This window comes from Pinus tabuliformis, chromosome Q, assembly GCF_031772625.1.
Source record: "Pinus tabuliformis cultivar Carrire ecotype Pingquan chromosome Q, CPIR1, whole genome shotgun sequence".
Lineage (NCBI taxonomy): Eukaryota > Viridiplantae > Streptophyta > Pinopsida > Pinales > Pinaceae > Pinus > Pinus tabuliformis.
Genome location: NC_142296.1, coordinates 1,044,219,131 through 1,044,239,344, shown reverse-complemented (window position 1 = coordinate 1,044,239,344; position 20,214 = coordinate 1,044,219,131). Strand labels below are relative to the sequence as shown.

General features: G+C 37.3%; 1 pseudogene; it reads left to right on the top strand.

The window, feature by feature from the left end:
• Positions 1-349: 349 nt before the first annotated feature.
• Positions 350-1,808, top strand: LOC149223077 (putative mediator of RNA polymerase II transcription subunit 26b; annotated as a pseudogene).
• Positions 1,809-20,214: the final 18,406 nt, after the last annotated feature.

The following is a 20,214-nucleotide window of genomic DNA, read 5'->3' as shown; positions in this document are numbered from 1 at the left end:
AGTACAAAGACACTTTAATATCCTTTATAAATGTGCACCAATTGACCAGTGTGCAACCAGCAAGCACCAACTACTCTAATGAATTCACAATCCATTACATAAGAATAAGAGTTCACTCATGAGTCATGACCAGCATATAGAATGCAATATGTTCCGACAATACAAACGACTAAACTTTCCTCCACAAAAGACTACTTTTAATTGCCAAAACAATCATTGCCTTCATACAGCCCACCAAACTCTTATGCAGCAGTCGAAGTAACAAGGAATCAAGGCAGTGAAGCATGGATCTACGCAGTGAAGCTCTTCTAGCCATCAAGCAATAGGACCAGAAAATCCAATCGCAACCATGGCAGGTCGTCGAATAGTAGTGATTGTGGGTGTCCTTCTATGGGCACAGAGATTTCGGTGAGAGTGCCCTCATTGTCGCTTTGGCTTGCAAACTCAAAGAAATTTGATGTGGCTAACTTTAGCAACCACAGAAAACATGGCCGAGTTCGAATGGTTTTTGTAGCAATGAGTTCTTTGGTTTTGGTTTCCAGAAAATAGCATGGCAGCTGCTAGGGTTTTGTATATGGTTTAGCTCCACAGTGCCACCCTTTTCTTTCCCATTTTGAGTACTTTCCACACCAGAGCATGTCCAGTTTCAGTATTTTGTTATAGCTCGACAGCTAGACTTCAACTGCAGTTCCGTGCAACTTTTGCATTGCCACGCATCAAAGAAGTTGATAGAATCAAAGACACTCTTTCAAACCCAGATGAGTCAGAAAATCAGCTATACGAGTCATTGAGAATATTGGAGTTAATGCAACTTTCTGTCGACATTCTAAAGGCAACTGCTATTGGCAGGACAGTGAATAGATTAAAGAAACACAGTGAATATACCACCCGTGCTGCGAACATAGTAGTATGCGAATATAGTGAATATACCAACGAGAATTCAGTCCATCACAAAGCAGCTAATCAGTGGTTGGAAAGATCTTATGGATGTATGGTTAAGGATTGTTGATGATGTTGTTGTGGCAGCTATAGGCACCTCTCCAGACTCAGTTTCACTAGAAGCTTTCAAAGATGATGATGGTCTACCTTCTCCTCCACTTGATGAGGGTGTCGTTTTAACAGCTCAAACCACATCAACAGAAATGTCTCAGTTCTTTGATGGAATGGATGAGGATGGAAATCTTCGAAATACCAATGGACATGACAAAGATGGAGATGTTGGTTATTCTGAAAAACAATGCACTGTGGCACCTTCGAGTAATGGCAAGCAGTGTATTCAATAGAGCAATGATGTAAGGGAAGGTGCAATCAGTGGTAAATAAGGAACCCTAGGAGATAAAAAGGCAACGAGAGACACAAAGTCACATCTTCAAAAGCAGAAGAATACTGATCATAGACATTCAATTAGTATTCCAAATGATGGAGCTACCACTTCTATGCGTGTTAAGAATACAAGTGGAATGCCTCAGAGGAATGAACTTAGGGACAATGTCCGTCGGTGCAGTGATCCAATGAAGAATCAAATAAGGGATGCTTCTCTTCCACCTCGAAATAAGCCAACATCTTCAGTTGATATATTTGTAAGGGTTGAAGCTTCTAAAAGAAAGCTTCAGGAATAATACCAACAAGCAGAAACTGCAAAGAGGCAACGAACTGTTCAAGTAATGGATCTGCAAGGCCTCCCTAAAAATGGGCGTAATCTTGTAAAACCATCGCAAGCTAAACTAGGGTCACAGAATAGGCAGCGATTCATTAATCGCATATAGGAATGTCATATTATCTGGGCCTGAGTAGTCCAGTATAAATTGCTTGAAATCATGATACACTAGTCATGCCTATTTTCTGTGAGTCTGAAGCTTCCAATTGGAGTGGAGTGTATTTTGAGAACGGGAACTGCTTCAATTCATTTCTCAGGACTTCAAATAAAATCACAGAAAATGCACCAGGAGTATGGACTTGGAATTCGAATTTCAAAGAAAACACCTTTTGAGAGCCAACGGTGTAAGCGGAGGCGAACGTGGCAAAACAGGCGGAATTACTACATAGTTAAAATGCAGAGGTAACATTTGAACGAGGAATGGAGAAAGAGCGCACAACTTCCATTGGTTTGCAGGAATAGGTCTGAGTGGGAGCATGAAACTGACAGAGAGTGTTAGAGCATTGCATTGGTAGAGAGGGACAGGTCTGGCAATATTCCTCTTTGCAGTCGCAGGGGTAGGTCTGCTCACAACAAAGGAATGGCAGAGCTGATAGAGGTAACAACCTCTATTCTAACAAATGCTCAGAAAGGCATAATTAGGAGGAGAGCATTGGTTTACAAAGGCCACAAAAACAGGTGGCTCACACTTGAGTAGGGCAGGAGATCGCCTGCTCTGATACCATGTTAAACACACACATGACAGAGACAAAATAAGAAAGATAAACATGAGATTGTGTTTATTATTGACAATGATATACATTTATAGTACACTCGTGTGACTGTTGGGTTCCACATCCCAAGGTATTTTGGACTTCCTTAGTCTATTCAGCTTCCACACCAACCCTTAGAGGATTATGTATCTAACAGGTTGCAACGGAGGCAAGAGTTCGCTTCAGCAAGATGTCACCATGAGGTGCATGCACAACATCACGGATGACCAAGCTTGGCATCAGCTCACCACCTTCGCCATCACAAGCATGCCAAAGAGTTGGTCTCATCACAACAGACCAGGTTTCACTAATGTATTACATGGCTTTCTCAAGCCATGTTGTCTCACATGAGTACATGTGCATTGTAATGTAATGTCATGTCAAGTGTAAGTCAAGTGTCAATAGTTGGATGTAACAGTGATAGAGTAGATGAAGAGTCATGAGGGTAGATGAACTATCACAAAGGGGAATGTCAAGGGTCACCCCACCCTTTGCTCTACATAGTCCCTCATAGCTCATTGTAGAGGCTTTTGGTCAGCCAAGCTTCTAATAAGACTATCTTGGAAAGAGCTTGGACAATATTGTAACGTGCCTTAGCTTCTCCACTGCACTAAGCTAGTTCATCTCTTTGGAGGAGCAGGTGGATGTGGCTGTAACGTTCCACTGTTGGGGCTAGCAGTTTTACATGGATGTATTGTATGATTGGAACTTACACTTCTTTTATATAATAAGAGCCATCATTTTTTCATGCATATGTTGTTATTGTAGTTGGATTGTTCCGATTGCTTTAGCAATGTATGTTGTTTAACTTACGTAGTTGTGTATGAACACTTTTGTATGCAATTATATGAATCTTGTTGCAGATGTGTTGTTGGTTTAACCATCACTTTGGATTTCCAGACTGACCTAATTTCCAGCTTGTGATGCATCTTTTCTCTCGTGTTCCCTTCCCAGCTGAGTACATTTACAGGTTGCCAAGGGGCGCACTCATCTCAACCCACTTGTGTTAGAAACCTCTCATACACCTTCCTTGACTCATTACCGCGGTCACACCCTTGCTACTGATACAATTATCTTACTTGCCTCTGTGTAACTTCGCGGTCAGGGCATTACCATACAACCCACTGCTAGGACTCCTACACCAAACAATCTGAGGTCTAATTGGGACTTCTTACCGGGGAGATCCGCTTAACATGTTTGTGGGTCCAGCACTGTCAACAGATTGGCAACGATAGTCATATATAACTATTGTTCGTTATTATAATGGTGGAGTTTCAACCAATTGGCTAATGAAATTGGCAATTCCAAATGTATACAACCATAGCGGAAAATGATTAAACAACTTGATGGGTTATTTGATGGTCAACAAAATTAAAATAGCAAACAATTACCCAACAATCAGACTAACAGTTACACCACATTACCGTGTGAGGTTTGTTAGTTGGTGGGTTTGTTGTTATATAAACAATGCACCAAAAATGGGTAGTCATGGAGTTTGAACCCAGGCGACCCGCCCAACATATGACTTAATAATAGTATCGTCAACTAGCCTACTAGCCGACAGGACTTTGTAAAATTCGTCGTCTCAGTGTTATAAAAACCTGATTTTTTCATTTAAACATGAACTGAACCCTGAACCGGGATAGAACCCTGATGTGCAAAACCAGGAGGATGCGCAATACGAGGAGGGAATATTCCTTTTTGATGCTATGAGTAATCTTAAATATTCCTTGTGGGGTCTACGTATGACAATGGTGGAATGTAGCCAAGTTTATACACATTTTAACTAGAATTTTGTAAGGATCTCAATGGTGTAGTCTGCTTTTGCATTTGAGAAATGGATCTCAGGGGTCATGGCAAAAACCCGCCTTCTTCATTGATTTTTGGGCACACAGTTCGAGACAACAATGTGCCTTTTAAAAGTGGGTCATGTTTATAGTCAAAAGTCTCAAGAAGATGATACAAACTTTTTGGTGTTGTGATTATTTTATTTTAAGCAGTCAAATTTAAATTCACTCCCATAAATGGAGGTATAATGATGTATTTTGTACTTGCTTTTCTTTTAATGAGTTGAATGAAGAGGCATCACCACTATTGAAGCAGGGCCTTAAGACGTAGTCTACACTAGACAAACTTCATTATCAAAATTTTGTGTGCATTTGTCTTTATGGTCTCCTTTATGTTTCTTCGTATTTAAGTGTTTGCACATATGGTTTTACCATGCTCTTTTATGCAATTCTGCTAACAACACCCAAAGAAAAAATCTTGGATAATGTTGGTATCACACGAATACCAGATCAAGTTTGGCATCAAAGTGGTCTTATTGCTCATGTGAATTATGACATTGGACATGCAACACAAAGAAGGAAAATGGAGAATGACAAATCTTTCTGTCAAGCTTTCTATAAGATGGCAGACATGGTAGATAAATTATTTGCAGATTATGAGAAGAAAGTGGAAAAGAAGGAAAAGAAGGAAGAGAAAGCAGAGAATAATGCTTCAATAAATGAAGGATAACCTCCATCTCCACCTTCAAGTGAATATTATTCTTCTTCATCTTATTCTCATCATTCTAGAGAGAGGATCAACCAGAGGATTCAAGCATAGAATGTTGAATTGAGGAGATAGTTACAAGAAATAGAGATTGCAACTTCAGATACAAGCCATAGAAGAAGCCTTGGTAAAGTTGAAATGCAACACAGGCTTAGCAAATCCATCCTCACCCACTCTAGAATTGACAACTGAGGTAAACTGTGTTAGTGATTCTTTAGTTTTTTATTCTCATTATGATGGTGATTCTGGTACATTTGAACGAACCTCCAAAGCCACAGAGGCAAGAGAGTGTAAATCAATGCAGGTTTGAGGCTACATCACACCATTCCAACGATCGTGATTGTAGATCATCTCCAAAAGGAGGTGAGCATTTCAAAAGTAAGAGATAGTGAAATCTCTCCTTGCCAAACTTGCACTAAAGAAAACCATTTAAGGAAGGTTATGATGACCAGGAAGAAGTTACGACATAAGGATCCCTCTCCACATTAGGGGAGAAAGAAGGTTAGGAAAGTCTAGAGGAAGGAAAAGCATTGCAGCCATTGCAACAAGGGTGGACATCAAAGGGTGTGCGGTACAAAGAGGGAATATTCTTTCTAGATACTGTGAGGAACCTTGAAAATTCCCTGGGGGGTCTAGGGATGCTGAATGGTGGAATGTATCAAATTTTATATTCATTTTAACTAGAATTTCGCAAGGATCTCAATAGTCAAGTTTGTTTTTGTATATGAACAATAGATCCTAGGGGTCATGGTAGAAACCCATCTTCTTCATTAATTGTTGGGAACGAAGTTCGAGACAACAATGCCCCTTTTAGAAGTGCATCATATGTACAGTCAAAAGTCTCAGGAGGACGAGACAGACTTGTTGGTGCTATGATTATTGTGTTTTGAGCAGTCAAATTTCAAGTCACACCCATAATTGGAGGTATAATGATGTATTTTTCCATGTACTTGTTTTTAATTTGATGAGATAAATGAAGAGGCCTCCCCACTATTAAATCAGGGCCCAAAGATGTAGTCTACACTTGATGAACAACATGATCAAACTTTTGAGTGCATTTTTCTTTAAGGCCCTTTATGTTGCTTCTTCTTTATGTGTTTGCACATATGGTTTTTACATGATCCCTTATGCAATTTTGCTAACATCACCCAAAGAAAAGATCTTGGATAATGTTGGTATTAGAGGAATATTGGATCATTAATATTATTTGTGATAAATAAACTCTTTGTATATAAAAAAAAATAGATGAATGCATGATGCATGTTGTTGTTGGGATGGTTCCCACTATGATGTAATTATGCTCATTTCTTTGACCACCTCCTTGTAAACATTGTTCATCATTGCCATCATGTTTCAAATATCACGTTAATCATCCTTTCAAATATTATTCATATTCATGAATAATGAAAACACAATAAAAAATTAATTAATATTTATGTCAAATAAACATAGGAAAAATATTTATTTGATGATTGTTGGACTAGTGTATTCATATCACAAAAACACATGTTTAGCATTAATGATGATTATTATTATTATTATTATTTTGCTACTACAAGCGTCACATGTCCCCTTGACCATTAAATGAAAAATCTTGTTGTAGTGTAGGTATAGTTTGATTCTTTGAGTCATTACATTAGATTTTGTATTGTAAATGAAAATTATTCTCTTTTCACTACATCCCTCATAATTTAAAAAAAAAATAAAAATAAATAAAAATAAAAAAATCTTCCTCATTAACTTCTACTACCGCTCCAAATGAAGTAAGGACCCATTCATTATCATTTAAATTGTTCATGATTTTTATCTTTTTAGAACAACCTTTTCATCCCTTGTTGATGATTCATACACAACATTTAACAAATGTGAAATTGAATGGTTGAAACATGTTAGCAATTATTGTTAAGAAGACCATTTATAATAAAAAGTTGGAAACACTTCATATTGATTGCCTTTTGATCTGCCTAATTCATTTGTTTGTAACATTGTCATAAATATGACATTCATTTCCACTCAGAGTTTGAACGATCTTTTGGAGTGTCTTCAAATTTTTGTTTTGGATGAAACACATATTAATTATGCATAATTTAGAACTATGGATAATTCAACCATTGGAAATATTGTTCTCGTTGATGTCAAAGATAGTAGCAGTTTACTTATTGTTAGACTCTCTCATAAAACAATAATAAATCCAAAAATAAATAAATTAATTAAATATTCCAAGTTAGGAATTTGTGCCTAACTCTTGGGTTGTTCCTCTAAGATGGGAGTTAGTTTAGGTAACTCCTATATTGGTGTGTCTGGTGAGAAATTATCTCAACCAAAGGTGTCTAAGATAGCACGCACTATCTTGAGAACACTGTCTCTCATCTATTTATTTGTAACACTATTTCAATTATTTTGGATGTAAGAATGAGAGTGAGAGAATACATGAGGCTTCAGCCTTTTTCCGTCAATATTGTGTCTCTGGTTTTTATATGTGTTTTTCTGCAATTTGTGTGAGTTAATCTTTTTTTCAATATGTGGTATCAGAGCAAAGTTCATGATTTTTGGGATCATGTGACAAAGCTTGAGTGTTAAAAATTCTGCGTGCAACGAAGGAGAACCTGGCGAGGAATTGATGGCTTGATTGGAGCTTATAACTTGAGTTGGCACTGGATTGGTGGCTAGCTACGTGTGATACCAATTACATAATCGCAGAAGCATCTTCCTCTGCTAACTTTTAAAGATGGAATGGAAAGCATGAAGTATCAGATGCTTGCGTCCTTGGATATCTGACCATTCACTGTCGCAGGAAGGTGCAGAAGTGGAGTCGTTTACTATAAAAGGAAGCTCACCGAGTGGAGCCATCAAGTGCACCAATGCAAGAGAATGTTGAATGCTTCCTTTGACATAATATGCCAGCTGAGAGCGCTCACCCCATTTTTCAAATTTCAGATCTTGTGGTATACGCGAGTCCTCGCCGTAAATGAAGAAACAGAGACAGGTTCTTCAGTTTCATTGCGATCTTCTGGTATGTACATAGAAAAAGTCACACAATCTTATACCTATCTTCAACTTGAGATACGACTTTCCAAATTTATTGAGGCCGTCTCTTGAGAAACTGTAAAGTAAAGTTCGCCTGCTGATCCATGCTTAACATACAATTACTTCATTAGATATTTCATGGTTGTGATCAGATGTCTCATTACCAACTCCAGTTTCTGGAATTTTGATTTAATCAGCTCGTGAGAAACAAATTTGTTATGCGTGACACAACATTGTAGGTGAAAGGAGCTTGCATAAGGCTTTGGACTCTGCATCTCTTTAACGTTCTATATCTTTTGTCGTATTTATTTTATGGATCATTTCCGCAGTGAGGGGAAACAATGATGGTTTGCCGTTCAATAGCAATTCGGGACAAAATGGAGTCCTTACAAGTCCTCTGACATTGAATTTTTCTGAAAGCTCTACTCATTGTATGGTTTTAGATTTCTCTGCTGAATTGGGGGTTTGTTCTAGCGATAGAATTTGGTGTTTAGTTCCAACTGTCTGCTTTGCAATAGAACAAAAAATCTTAGACGCACATAAATATAGACGCAGAAAAATGGAAAAATTATTGAATGGTACTATTTATTTCTCACAATTGTTATTTTTATGAATCCTCCCCATTTTTTGGCGCTTCACCCCTGCACTTGATCACCTACTGCGGTGTAATAATGGAGAGCTATTGCTCATGGAGGATTTGTGCTGCAATCGAATAGATTCTGTGTAAGAGATATAACGCTAACTGGTGAAAAGATTGGGTTTCTGCCTTTTCTGCAGTTCATCTCCATTATCATTTTGTCCTCCATCCGGTTCTCTTCCTTGCCAAGGATTCTAGCTGTCATGTCATAGCCGAAGCATTCACAGTGAAGGTACCTGCGTTCATAAACAAGTGTAAAGCCACCTTTGGAAGCAACTTGCGTCCAACGTACAAGAAATTGGAGGACTAGCATACAACAGCATATACGTTGTGTTTCTTTCACAATCACCATACAACAATGCGACCAGCTGCGTGACAAGCGATCTGACCAGAACCTTCATGGAGAACTTGCTTGAAATCGTTGTTATTAAGTTCTGAGCCTGCGTTGGTTGCCTATTATGCCGGCGTCCCAAGAATTACTTCTTCCTGGTTGCATTACTTTCAAAGGTACAACACATGTCACTGAAGGAAAACGTGGAGTTGTTTTAATTATCCGCATAACACCTGCAGTTGAGTTTCATTAAAGCATTGATGGATTGATTCAAACCATGCCATTGAAGTGAATGCCCTCCAACTATCCTCGCTTTCACATCCGTAGATCAAATTTTCAAAGTCAAAACATTTTAAAGCACTCTTAATGGGGTAATATTTTTAAAGGTTTTATGCGTGGAAAATGTGCATTTCCAAAACGTGAGTTTAAGCCTTATGCATAAAAAAGAATGAGTGGTGTAATGTGAAGCGGAGATTTTATTATGTTTGAGTTTTAAGTGGGCATAAGTTAGTTAAAGTGTTTTTTTTGGAGAGATAAGGAGTCGATATTTTTTTTTATAATGAGGTATGCCTTTTTAATGGGTAAAAAATTCTTTTGGAGTGCTTTTGGGAGATATAAGGAGTGACATAAGCAAGAAAATGAGTGGATAAGGTGCATTACATTTTGTAAATTTGGAAAATATTTTGTGGAGATATAAGTGTATTATTTTGTATTTGGAGTGATAAGGGAAAGTTGTTGTAATTCAAAGTATTGTTTTACTTTGAGAGGGATCGTGTCACAATCCATTCAGATTTTGAAGGCGAGTTGTTTCAAAGGGTTGTCAGCTTGGCATTATCATTACTTCAGATGTACTCAGTGATTAATAAAGATATCATTTTTTAGTGTTGATGTGTCCTAGATCCACCCGAAATTGAATAAGGGGATCTAAGGTACACTGTGTGTGTTTGATGGCGCATGTGTTTTATGGATTCATGTTTTTGCTTTCTGATTTGTGTCTAGTTTTGACACATAAATGATCGCATTTACCCCACACATAAAGTTCAATGCAAGTAAGCACAACACATGTAATGAAATAGCTGCAAGGAAGGATAATTAAGCTCCACACATACAACAACTCATCAAAGTTTTCAACATCGACATTCTACTTCAACAAGCAACTTCACTTAATCAAGTTAAAGCATTTCAAAGCAAAGTCTACATCAACATTCTTGCAAACAAATTTCAGAACTTGTGAATCAAATTCCAATTACATTGCATTATACGGGTGCATTCTCGGTTGAAACCGACACCCATGTTTTGATTTGATCAGAAGTCAAGCACGTCAATTCTCTTCAACTTAGTCAAATTAAGACAAGTGAATTCCTTGTTTTATGTGAGTCATTCAAACCATTGTAAGCTTTTTGGGTGCATTTTCGACAGTGTTCGACACCCTTCCTTTAAAGCACAATCAAGTGAGTCCATGAGTTTTAATTCCTTGAAACAACCATCACAGCAACCAAAACAAGTTCAACTCTAACAAGTTGAGTTCGTCATCAAGCGAGCGTGAATTCCAGAAAGTTCTAACAAGAGTTCTCAGCAAGTACAATAAGCAACAAATCAAGCAAGTTGAGATCAACAAATCAAGCGAGCGTGACAGTCAAGTCCCATAGCAAGCGAGCCTGTCATTCAAGTAAAGTGCAACAGTTCAAAGCACAACATCTACAACAAGAGAGCCTGACTTCAAGTGAGCAAGTTCAGATGGCGCAGCATATTCAGTTATTAAACATTCTTCACAGTTTGATCATCTCCAGTGATGAAGACATGGTGCACGTCAGCAAAGAAACTCTTGCTGATATTTCATGGCATCTACAACAAACGCATGAAACCATTGAGTTTATTCAGCTTGAGTCCCAACTTCAAAGGAATGAATTGCAAGAAAAGAGTGATACTTTCAAGTCTTTGAACCATCCAGATGATAAGTCATTCATCCCAACAACTTCAAGTGTCGAAGTTGTTCATGATAAAATTCAAATTTCTTCCAAAGCCATCATCAAGCCCTGGGAAGAAATTCAAAATAACAAGAATAGACGTGGCTTAGGATATGTCCCTAATGACACCAACTTACAAATCCCAGATTATTCCAAGCCAATTAAGTTTGTGAGTGCGGGATTTCTTGAACCACTCACCTCAGCAGGTTCTGAGAAAGTTGTAGACAAACGAAATTGCATGCAACCTGAAGTTCATGTTCAACCGAAATGCTCTCATTGTCAAAGAGCCGGTCATTTGGAAGATCAGTGTTTTGATCTCCATCCGTGTTGCCATTGTGGCAAGCCCAATCATTCCTCAGCAAAATGTCGCAACCACCAAAAATCAGGCAGATTGAAGATACATTATGACTGGATTGATCCTTGGGAATGGTCATCCACAGTCAAACGGTTGTCTCAGTTCTACAACCGACTACAATCTTACATAGTGCAGCCAGCAGTGAACAGATGATGGTACTCTCATGCAGTTGAATGCGGGAGTACAACAATGAAACTCTCCTACACCTGAAGGGGGGGAGTTCAAATATATTTTGGAGCAGATTGTCTCTCCTTTCAGCTGACAAAGGGGGGAAAATGTCAATGAAATTGACAAGTGGTTGTCAGACTGAAAGTCTCGACAACATCAGGGAAGCAGCCAGTGGGCATCTTCATCAGCCAGTGGGCATTTGTCATCAGCAGTGAGCATCAGCAAATTCGCTAGTGGGCGATCGATAGCCAAAGCAGCAGTGAGCAGCTTTCATCATAGCAAAAGCAACATTGAGTTGTTTTTTGACATCTTCAGCCAGTGGGCAATCATCATCAAATTGTGTCAGTGGACACCGGATGCTGTTTTCAAGCAAAGGACACTTGGATCCTTTTGCGGCTTGGCACATGATGGAGTTGTCAAGCGTCCTTCAGAGATGAATCAAGCATGCAGCTGATTCATGTTCTCTTCAGATTTGAGTTTTTTCCAGCATCCAGTTTTTGGCGGTTTTTTCAGGCAATGTTTTTGAGGATCAACATGAGAACTTGGAAGATGGTTCTCGTTTTTGGATTTATCATTGAGGGGGGGAATGTTAGACTCTCTCATAAAACAATAATAAATCCAAAAATAAATTAATTAATTAAATATTCCAAGTTAGGAATTTGTGCCTAACTCTTGGGTTGTGCCTCTAAGATAGGAGTTAGTTTAGGTAACTCCTATATTGGTGTGTCTGGTGAGAAATTATCTCAACCAAAGGAGAAATTATCTCAACCAAAGGTGTCTAAGATAGCACGCACTATCTTGAGAACACTGTCTCTCATCTATTTATTTGTAACACTATTTCAATTATTTTGGATGTAAGAATGAGAGTGAGAGAATACATGAGGCTTCAGCCTTTTTCCGTCAATATTGTGTCTCTGGTTTTTATATGTGTTTTTCTGCAATTTGTGTGAGTTAATCTTTTTTTCAATACTTATGTCCAATATAAAGATTGGAAAATGAAAATAGTTTGAAATATTGTTTATTTTATTTTTTATACCCAATTTGGATACCCTATCTTTGAATGAATTTTTACTATAATTACCTAGCTCAAATGGGAGGATAGTACATATGGTTGGAAATATTATTTTGATACCTTTTCAATGGTATATGACACATCATCTAACACCAAAGGAATGAGGAGATATGAAATATTTTGTCAAGATGACCCATACAAAGTACAACCAGGCCAACCCAACAAATTTTACAAGTCAGCCACATAAGTGAACATACAAATATTATGAATAAAGGGAACATGAGTTCATTTTCACATCAATTCATCGAAGAAGAGATCTAAGGCCGCAATAGGAGTTGAGGAGTAACTTTTGAGGTGATTCTTGGAGTCTAAAGGTGGAAGAAAAAATGTGATTCCTCACTTAGCTTTCCCTTTCAAGGTAAAGAAAGCTCATCTAGCTTTAGAACCCCCGACAAGGCATAGTACTAGTTTGAGGCTCTATGATTTATTAGTGTGCAAAAAGAAATGCTTGTTGAGAATGCAACAAGATGATGGAGCTTAGTGGAAAGGAGTCGCCTTCACTAAGTGGTCCCACAGGCAAGTTTTGGCGCAAAGTCTATTTTTAGACATATGGATCATGGTCTATGAGTTGCAGTTTGTTGTTTATGGATGATTGGTCATGTTGGGAAAAATAGATGGACTTCTATTTTTGGATCACAGCAGGAGTGATCAGAGTCTATTTTTAGACTGCTAGTCAAAAATAGAAAAGTCAAATATTATTGTCTCATAATAATATTTAGACTATAAACTTTATCTTATCCTCTTGGAGCACTTCAGTTTGAGCTACAGATGTGGCACATGCAGCTGTCAGAAGGAAATACACTTTCTTTGTGGGTCAGTTGAGCTATTGCATGCAAGACATCAGTTAGAACTCATGTGGTTGAGTTCTGTGGAGTTGGATGTGGAGTTAATGGAGTTGTGTTCAGTTTGACTTAGTTGAACTAGTTGTATTTAGTCTAACTGGCCAATAGACTAAGTGATGAGTTGTGTGAATTAGTTATTAATTAATTCACTAATTATTAACTCATAATGCAACTGAAGAATACATCAGTTAACTCAGTGCATGTACAGTTCAGTGGATACAGGTGTTAGAGGTTGAGATTGCTATCAGTTGTGACTATAGTTGTGCATGAGATCTTGCACAATCAAAGGATTGAGTATGCCAATGAGTATTGCACAACATATGCCCAGTAGAATAGCCTGTGCTCACGTGATTTCCAGTGTGAGTGATTTTCACAAGGTAAATAGGAGTTTGGATCAACCATTCATCAATTCATTCTCTTGCACGATTGTGTAGTGGAGGTAGGCAAGCAGCGGAGGAGATTTGGAGATCAGATCTGAGTTGTATTGTGTGTAACAGGTGGAGATAGTGCTGGATACTTGTGAGGAGTATTGTACTATGTAATGTTACATGTTCTCAATCATTAATATACAAATAGTGTGGGGTTTTCAGCTGTATGCTTTCCCCGGGTTACATACTGTGTTAATGTGTGCATGCGATTGATGTTTCATTTTTTTTAATGTTGCTAAATTGATGATCAACGTAGAGGAGGTTATGTATTATGCATGTATTCCGCAATAGTGTAAAATCGGGATAATCTCTGTTGAATATGTGTTTATTATTCAAAATTTCTAGAATTGTTTTATTCTTCAAATCAACTACATCACCTACACCTAAAATGATTTCAAAATATTCTCTTTTTTTATCTCTACCTCCCAATAAAATGTCCATTAACCTATAATTATTCCCCTTGTTACTTGATGGACTTTTTAGCATCAAACTAGCATTAATGATTGGATTTTAAAGCTAAGTCAAAGTGAAACAAACTTGAATTTCATTCATGACGACATCACTACTTTTACCTTGTTAATGACAACATCAAGCTTCCTATGAATCTTTGACTAACCACGATATCCAACTTGTATTTTTGGAACTAGTTACCATATCCTCCTCATTTATCTCTTGCCCAGTAACAAGACACTAGGTTCTATCATCTTCAATATTTGTAAATGGTAAAAAATTGAGTTTATTCTTTCTAGATTAATAAACTAAAGGAAATTCTTTAGATAATGAACGAAATTTTACTTGACGCAAGCCTAGAATTTGATGTCTTATAGGACATTTGTTTCATTTTAAAACATATTTGATCGTTCAACTCAAATGAAACACATAGAAAATATAGGGAAATTAAAATTGAAACAGTCATTTTGATGTTCATACACAAATATCAACCATCATAATTGCTAATGGCTCATGATCTAGTTAGGATTTTCGATTTGAATCCCTTAATAGGCCCTTATTACAAATGAACCTTTAATGAAATTTTTTTGTGGAATTCTACAGGGGGTTAATTAATTATCCATGCATACTTAAATTCAATGCTTAAAATTATATAATATCTTCAAAATTTAAACTCTTTGAATTAATTTTGATACTTAAATTTTTATCCCCAAAAAATCATTTTGTAGTTAATTGCTAAAAGGGGACTTATTTTGATTATTTAATATACTTTGATATTTTAATCTTTAAAAATGTTAAATTACTAAGAGATTTTTTCCTAGCAAAATTTTTAAAACCAAAATGAGTATAGACTATATTAAAAATTTACGCCCGTTCGCAAAAAAATCAAGGATTTACATCAGTTTATCCATGCTTCAACAAGTTGATAATAATTTCTTTGCCCATCTAGACTATTACAATAGATATGGCTATCCTGCTTACAAAAAATTCCCACTCTCGGATATTTACAGCTATAGCTTCGACATGATGCAAATAAGAGGTCTATACATTCATAGTTCATCAATTTGATAAAACAAAAGCAAGACAGAGGTGATTAGATATCCATTGGAGCTGGGCAGTTTAGATCCAGGCCAAGAGAAGCATCTTTTGAGTCTCTGGAATTCTCCTCGTCTGTCACGCCCTCCATGTTTTCCTCCATGGTTTCCACTTTGATCTTCATATTTTCCAACTGATGGCGCAGTGCATCCACTTTGTCCTCCAATTTCTTGATGCGTTCTTGTTTCTCGATCTCTCATTCCTGCATAGTCGTGTTCTCATGCATTTGTTGATGCATGCTACGTTGGAGTTCGATCAGGGCCTCCCATAGGTCCCAATGGTCTTGAACACAGGTGAGACCGGAATGTCTGTTTCTACCACCTTGCCCCGAGAAACCAGCTCTCAGCCCTCCATACCTCGGCCTGTGGCTTCCCCATGTGCTTGACCAAAAATTGTCATTTGTACCCTGCATGTTGGCTTCCAAAACTTCGATTTTTATCAAGCTCTAGTAATTGTCACCTTTTTCCACATTCTCCCACAGCCAGGCACTCTCTTTAGCCCTCTAAGGACTACCCTGTTCCTCGAAAAGTATGCACCTCACAACCTCACTCCAACTCCAATTCTCCTCCCACTTCCGAAGAGAATTACGAACCCACCCAGTGTCCCAAATCTAGTATCACTGCAAACACTCAAAACTACCCAAGCCCAGACCTTCCAGTGCCCGCAACCCCTCAATTATACTCAGAATTTCAATGCTTTCCTTTAAAACCTCATGTGGGTAGACCTTCCAACCCTCATTTCGACTTTTCACAGCATAATTCACTGCCTCCATGACACATAAACTAATAAACAACAACCTCAGCTCTAGCCACCAGGATTCCATAGAGGTCAACGTCCCATTCTCAAACCTTAAAACATATAAAATCCACATACCATTTTGCACTTTATAAATGTTGCCTGACCAAGAGGTGATGCAGAGATGAACGAGGAGATTGTTGTAATCAAGATCCCATGAGTACTCCATCATAACTCTACCCTCCTCCATTAATTTTCCACCAATCTCCTGATCTCTATCAACCATCCCCACAATTCTCCCACGAGCGTGCTCGACTTCACTGAGAACCTGAATTAAATTATGCTCCGTAATTCTCAAATCCCTGCAGACGCTCAAGGTGATGTGCTGACCAATTCTCCAAGAACCAGGGCAAGAACAATAAAGTCGCACGCTGTGACTTAAGCTTGGAACAAGTGTGGTACTAAAATTCCATATGACGCCACGTCTCGTACGAGTGTGGTTGTCCAACTTGCGACGAGTCCTCATGGCTGGAAGAAACTTGCAGAGGATTATGCAACAGGGGAGGAGGAACCTAGGGTGGTGATTATATTGCAAAGGGACCTAGGAGAAAAGGGAGGGACCTCAAGGGCGGGCGGGGGGGGAGGGGAAGGGGAGGGACCTCAAGGGCGGGCGGGGAGGGGAGGGACCTCAAGGGCGGGCGGGCGGGGGGGGGGGAAGGGGAGGGAAATGAGGAAGTGGAGGGGGAAAGGGAGAAAGGGGAAGAGAGGCGGGAGGGAGGGAGAGGGGAGGAGAAGGATGGGGGATGGGGGGCGGGCGTCTGAGGGGTGGGGGAGGCTGCAAGGGGAGAGCTAGGGGGAGGATGGAGGGACTTCATATCTTTATGGTATGTTAAATGTGACTTTTCAACTTTCTTAGCATTCCTTCGAGACTTTAATAACAGCCTCCATATGTCTCTCTTCATTTTCTTAAGGAATTTGTGTCGTGCCCACGACCTCATTTATTACACTTTTTTCCTCCTCCAGATGGCATGCCTTATTAGCCTATCTATCAGCATCATGGCTATTTCCCCTCAATACATGGTAGAAGGACACCGAGTCGAACGCAGGGAGAAAGTTCTGGGCTCTCATAATGATTTGGTTCAAGTTAGTGATCTTAGCCTTTGAAGTGTTAATCATATGCATTATAATGATCATGGAGTCTCCTAACACGTGAATCTTTTTTATCCTATTTCTTTGCCAGGATTAGTCGTAGGAGCATTCCATGTGCTTCTGCTTGGTTATTGGTTTTCTGGCCTAGCCCCCAAGCATAACTAAATTCAATGATTCCTTCAGTGTTAATGAGAACCCCTCCCTCTCCTGCCACCCCATTTTCCTAGCAATTAATAATAACAATTAATTAACATAAGGTAATCACAAACATACAATGCAACAACTAGAACAATAAATAATTCTCTATTATTTTTATGTGGAGTATAGACATTAGTAATTGAGGGAATTTCGAAGGTTGATTAATTATATGACATAGTTTGTTGCTTCTCTTTTCTATATTATAGACAACTCAAAATTTTATATAAAGATGAAAAGGCATAAACCCAAATTATGAATAACCCAACTACAAGTTATGCAATAAGTTTAAGCAGCTCATATATACAAAGGGTTATAATTGCTAAAATCATAATAGTATTAATAGATATCGTATTCATTTGTATAAAACTAAAATAAAGGACACTATAAATATCTAATTGTCATCAAGTTTTCATTTGACAAGCCATAAGAATGCAAAACTCTGGACCTGATCTAAAGTCTCTTGCAAACCCATCAACCTATTACATAGAACATTGTGTGTTTGCAACATCCTTTGCACGCAAAATCATATCATCAATATCAAACAAAATCAACATGAAAAACTCTTGATTTCTGACATCATATTGCTTTTATTACTCTTCTATCTTCTAGGTTTATTGTCACCTTACTTTTCATAATCCTAAATATATTTTTTTGTGTCCAAAGCTTGTTACTATCCTTTGCTTTCAAGCATTATAACTAATCACAATGAACTTTTAGGAAACATAATATTATATAGTCTTACAATTTTCTAAAAATTCAAACATCACAAATGAAGAAAGACAAATATTTTTTTTTATTTAAATTTTCATGACATAAACCCCAAACTTCTCTTCTTCTTTTTTAGTTAATGAAATTGCCTTAATCCTTTTAGCCTTTCATATGCCAGGATCTCTAGTTCACAATTGAATAGTTGCTACAGATTTGTTCACATGTCAACATGATATAGTAACTGGTGGGATTCACCTATCCAAAAAAAAGTTATTACTATTGCAACATTGTGCCTCCAATACATTTCCACATTGAAATATTTACGTTTAAATTTTTTAAGCAAATAATAGTGTTAGTACATGGTGCTTCAAATAGATGCAATATTTATACTCACAAATATGGAACAAACCTCTTATTAATTTTTTATTTTTATTTTAATCAACCTAGAATCTTAACCATCAATACTTAGATTCTTCACTTCAACCATGATTCTTCTTTTGCCATTACTTTGCAATTTTTTATTCCTACTAAAATTTCTCTTTAAGCAAAATTATTATACCTCTCTTGTTGGTTTAAACAATGCACCAAATGGTATGTTCATATGTTTACTTAAAAACTGTACCCACAATGTTGCTATCACAATTTTTAGACATTATGTTTGCATATTACACTTAGGTGTTGTCTTGATTTTCTCAAAAGCATTGTCTTGATATTTTCTCAAAAGCATTCTCTTGATATTTTCTTTTTTTAAGGTTTAATTTTTCTTAGAAAATTAAAATGTTAATTTAACTCTCATATGTTCGAAAGCCATTTGACCAAAACTACACTAAATGCAATATGAAATGACACAATTATCGTATGTACTCGTTTGACTTGTGTTTTTGCCTAATCACTACCAAATCCAATAGGGCCAACGATACTCTTGTGTATTGAATACATGTGGTTGTCATACAAAAATATTGTCTTCTACACATTAGCAGAAGTTTGAGGTAAAAAATAAGCCTCAAAATGAAAAATGTACTAACAAAATCAACTTTAAAATAACCAATAGGATCCAAAATGATGATGTCATCTATAGGGGAAAAAAATTTGGAGGGAAAAGATGAAAAATACCCTTTTTCATCATATTTTTTACTTATCTCCTTGTGGGTTTACTCAAATTTCAAGTATATACGCTCGTTGGATGCAGAATTAGATTTCGCATCCAACGAGTACCCACTCTACATACTTTTGAATATCTATTCAAAAGTATGTAGAGTGGGTACTCGTTGGATGCGAAATCTAATTCTGCATCCAACGAGCGTACACACTTGAAATTTGAGTAAGCCCACAAGGAGATGTGGATCTACTCAAAAGTATGCAAAATGTCTACTCATTGGATGCAAAATCTAATTCCACATCCAAGGGTTGTACACATTTGAAATTTGAGTAAACTCACAAAGGGATGAGTTGAAAATATGATTAAAAATGTAGTTTTCTATATTTTCTTTAAGAAAATCACAACTCTTATTTTATTATTTTTCTTATGGGACCTATTTTAGACCTCAAAATTCGCTTAATAAATACCTTATATGCAAAGCTTCATGTAGATTTCTGTGTTTGTTATTGAAAATTTCAAACTACAAAAGTTATGACTCGTATATGTTTGCTACCATATTGTCCATCAATTTAAAGGTTTTGTCATTAAATCACAAGTTCTCTAAATTCTCTTCAAATACATTAATTATATCTTAATCAAAGTTTAATAACTTTTAAAAACCTAATTTTATAATTTTACTTTTATGACATAATATATAACCATACTCAACACACCCATGATTTCCCATTGTAGTTGCCAATCAATTTGTTATGATTGTTAGGAGTGAGCCACAATCCCTTTACCACATGCTCCCATTATGAACAAATTCCTGCCATTTGTGTCAATGTGATTCAACCTCGCTATCAGAATCCCCTGCTAGCATTTACGGATTTACGAATGATCGTTACATGTTATGGACAACAAATTCATCCCATTTGTGTCAATGTGATTCAACCTTGCAATTAGAATCACCTACTAGCATTTACAGATTTACAAATGATCGTCACATGTT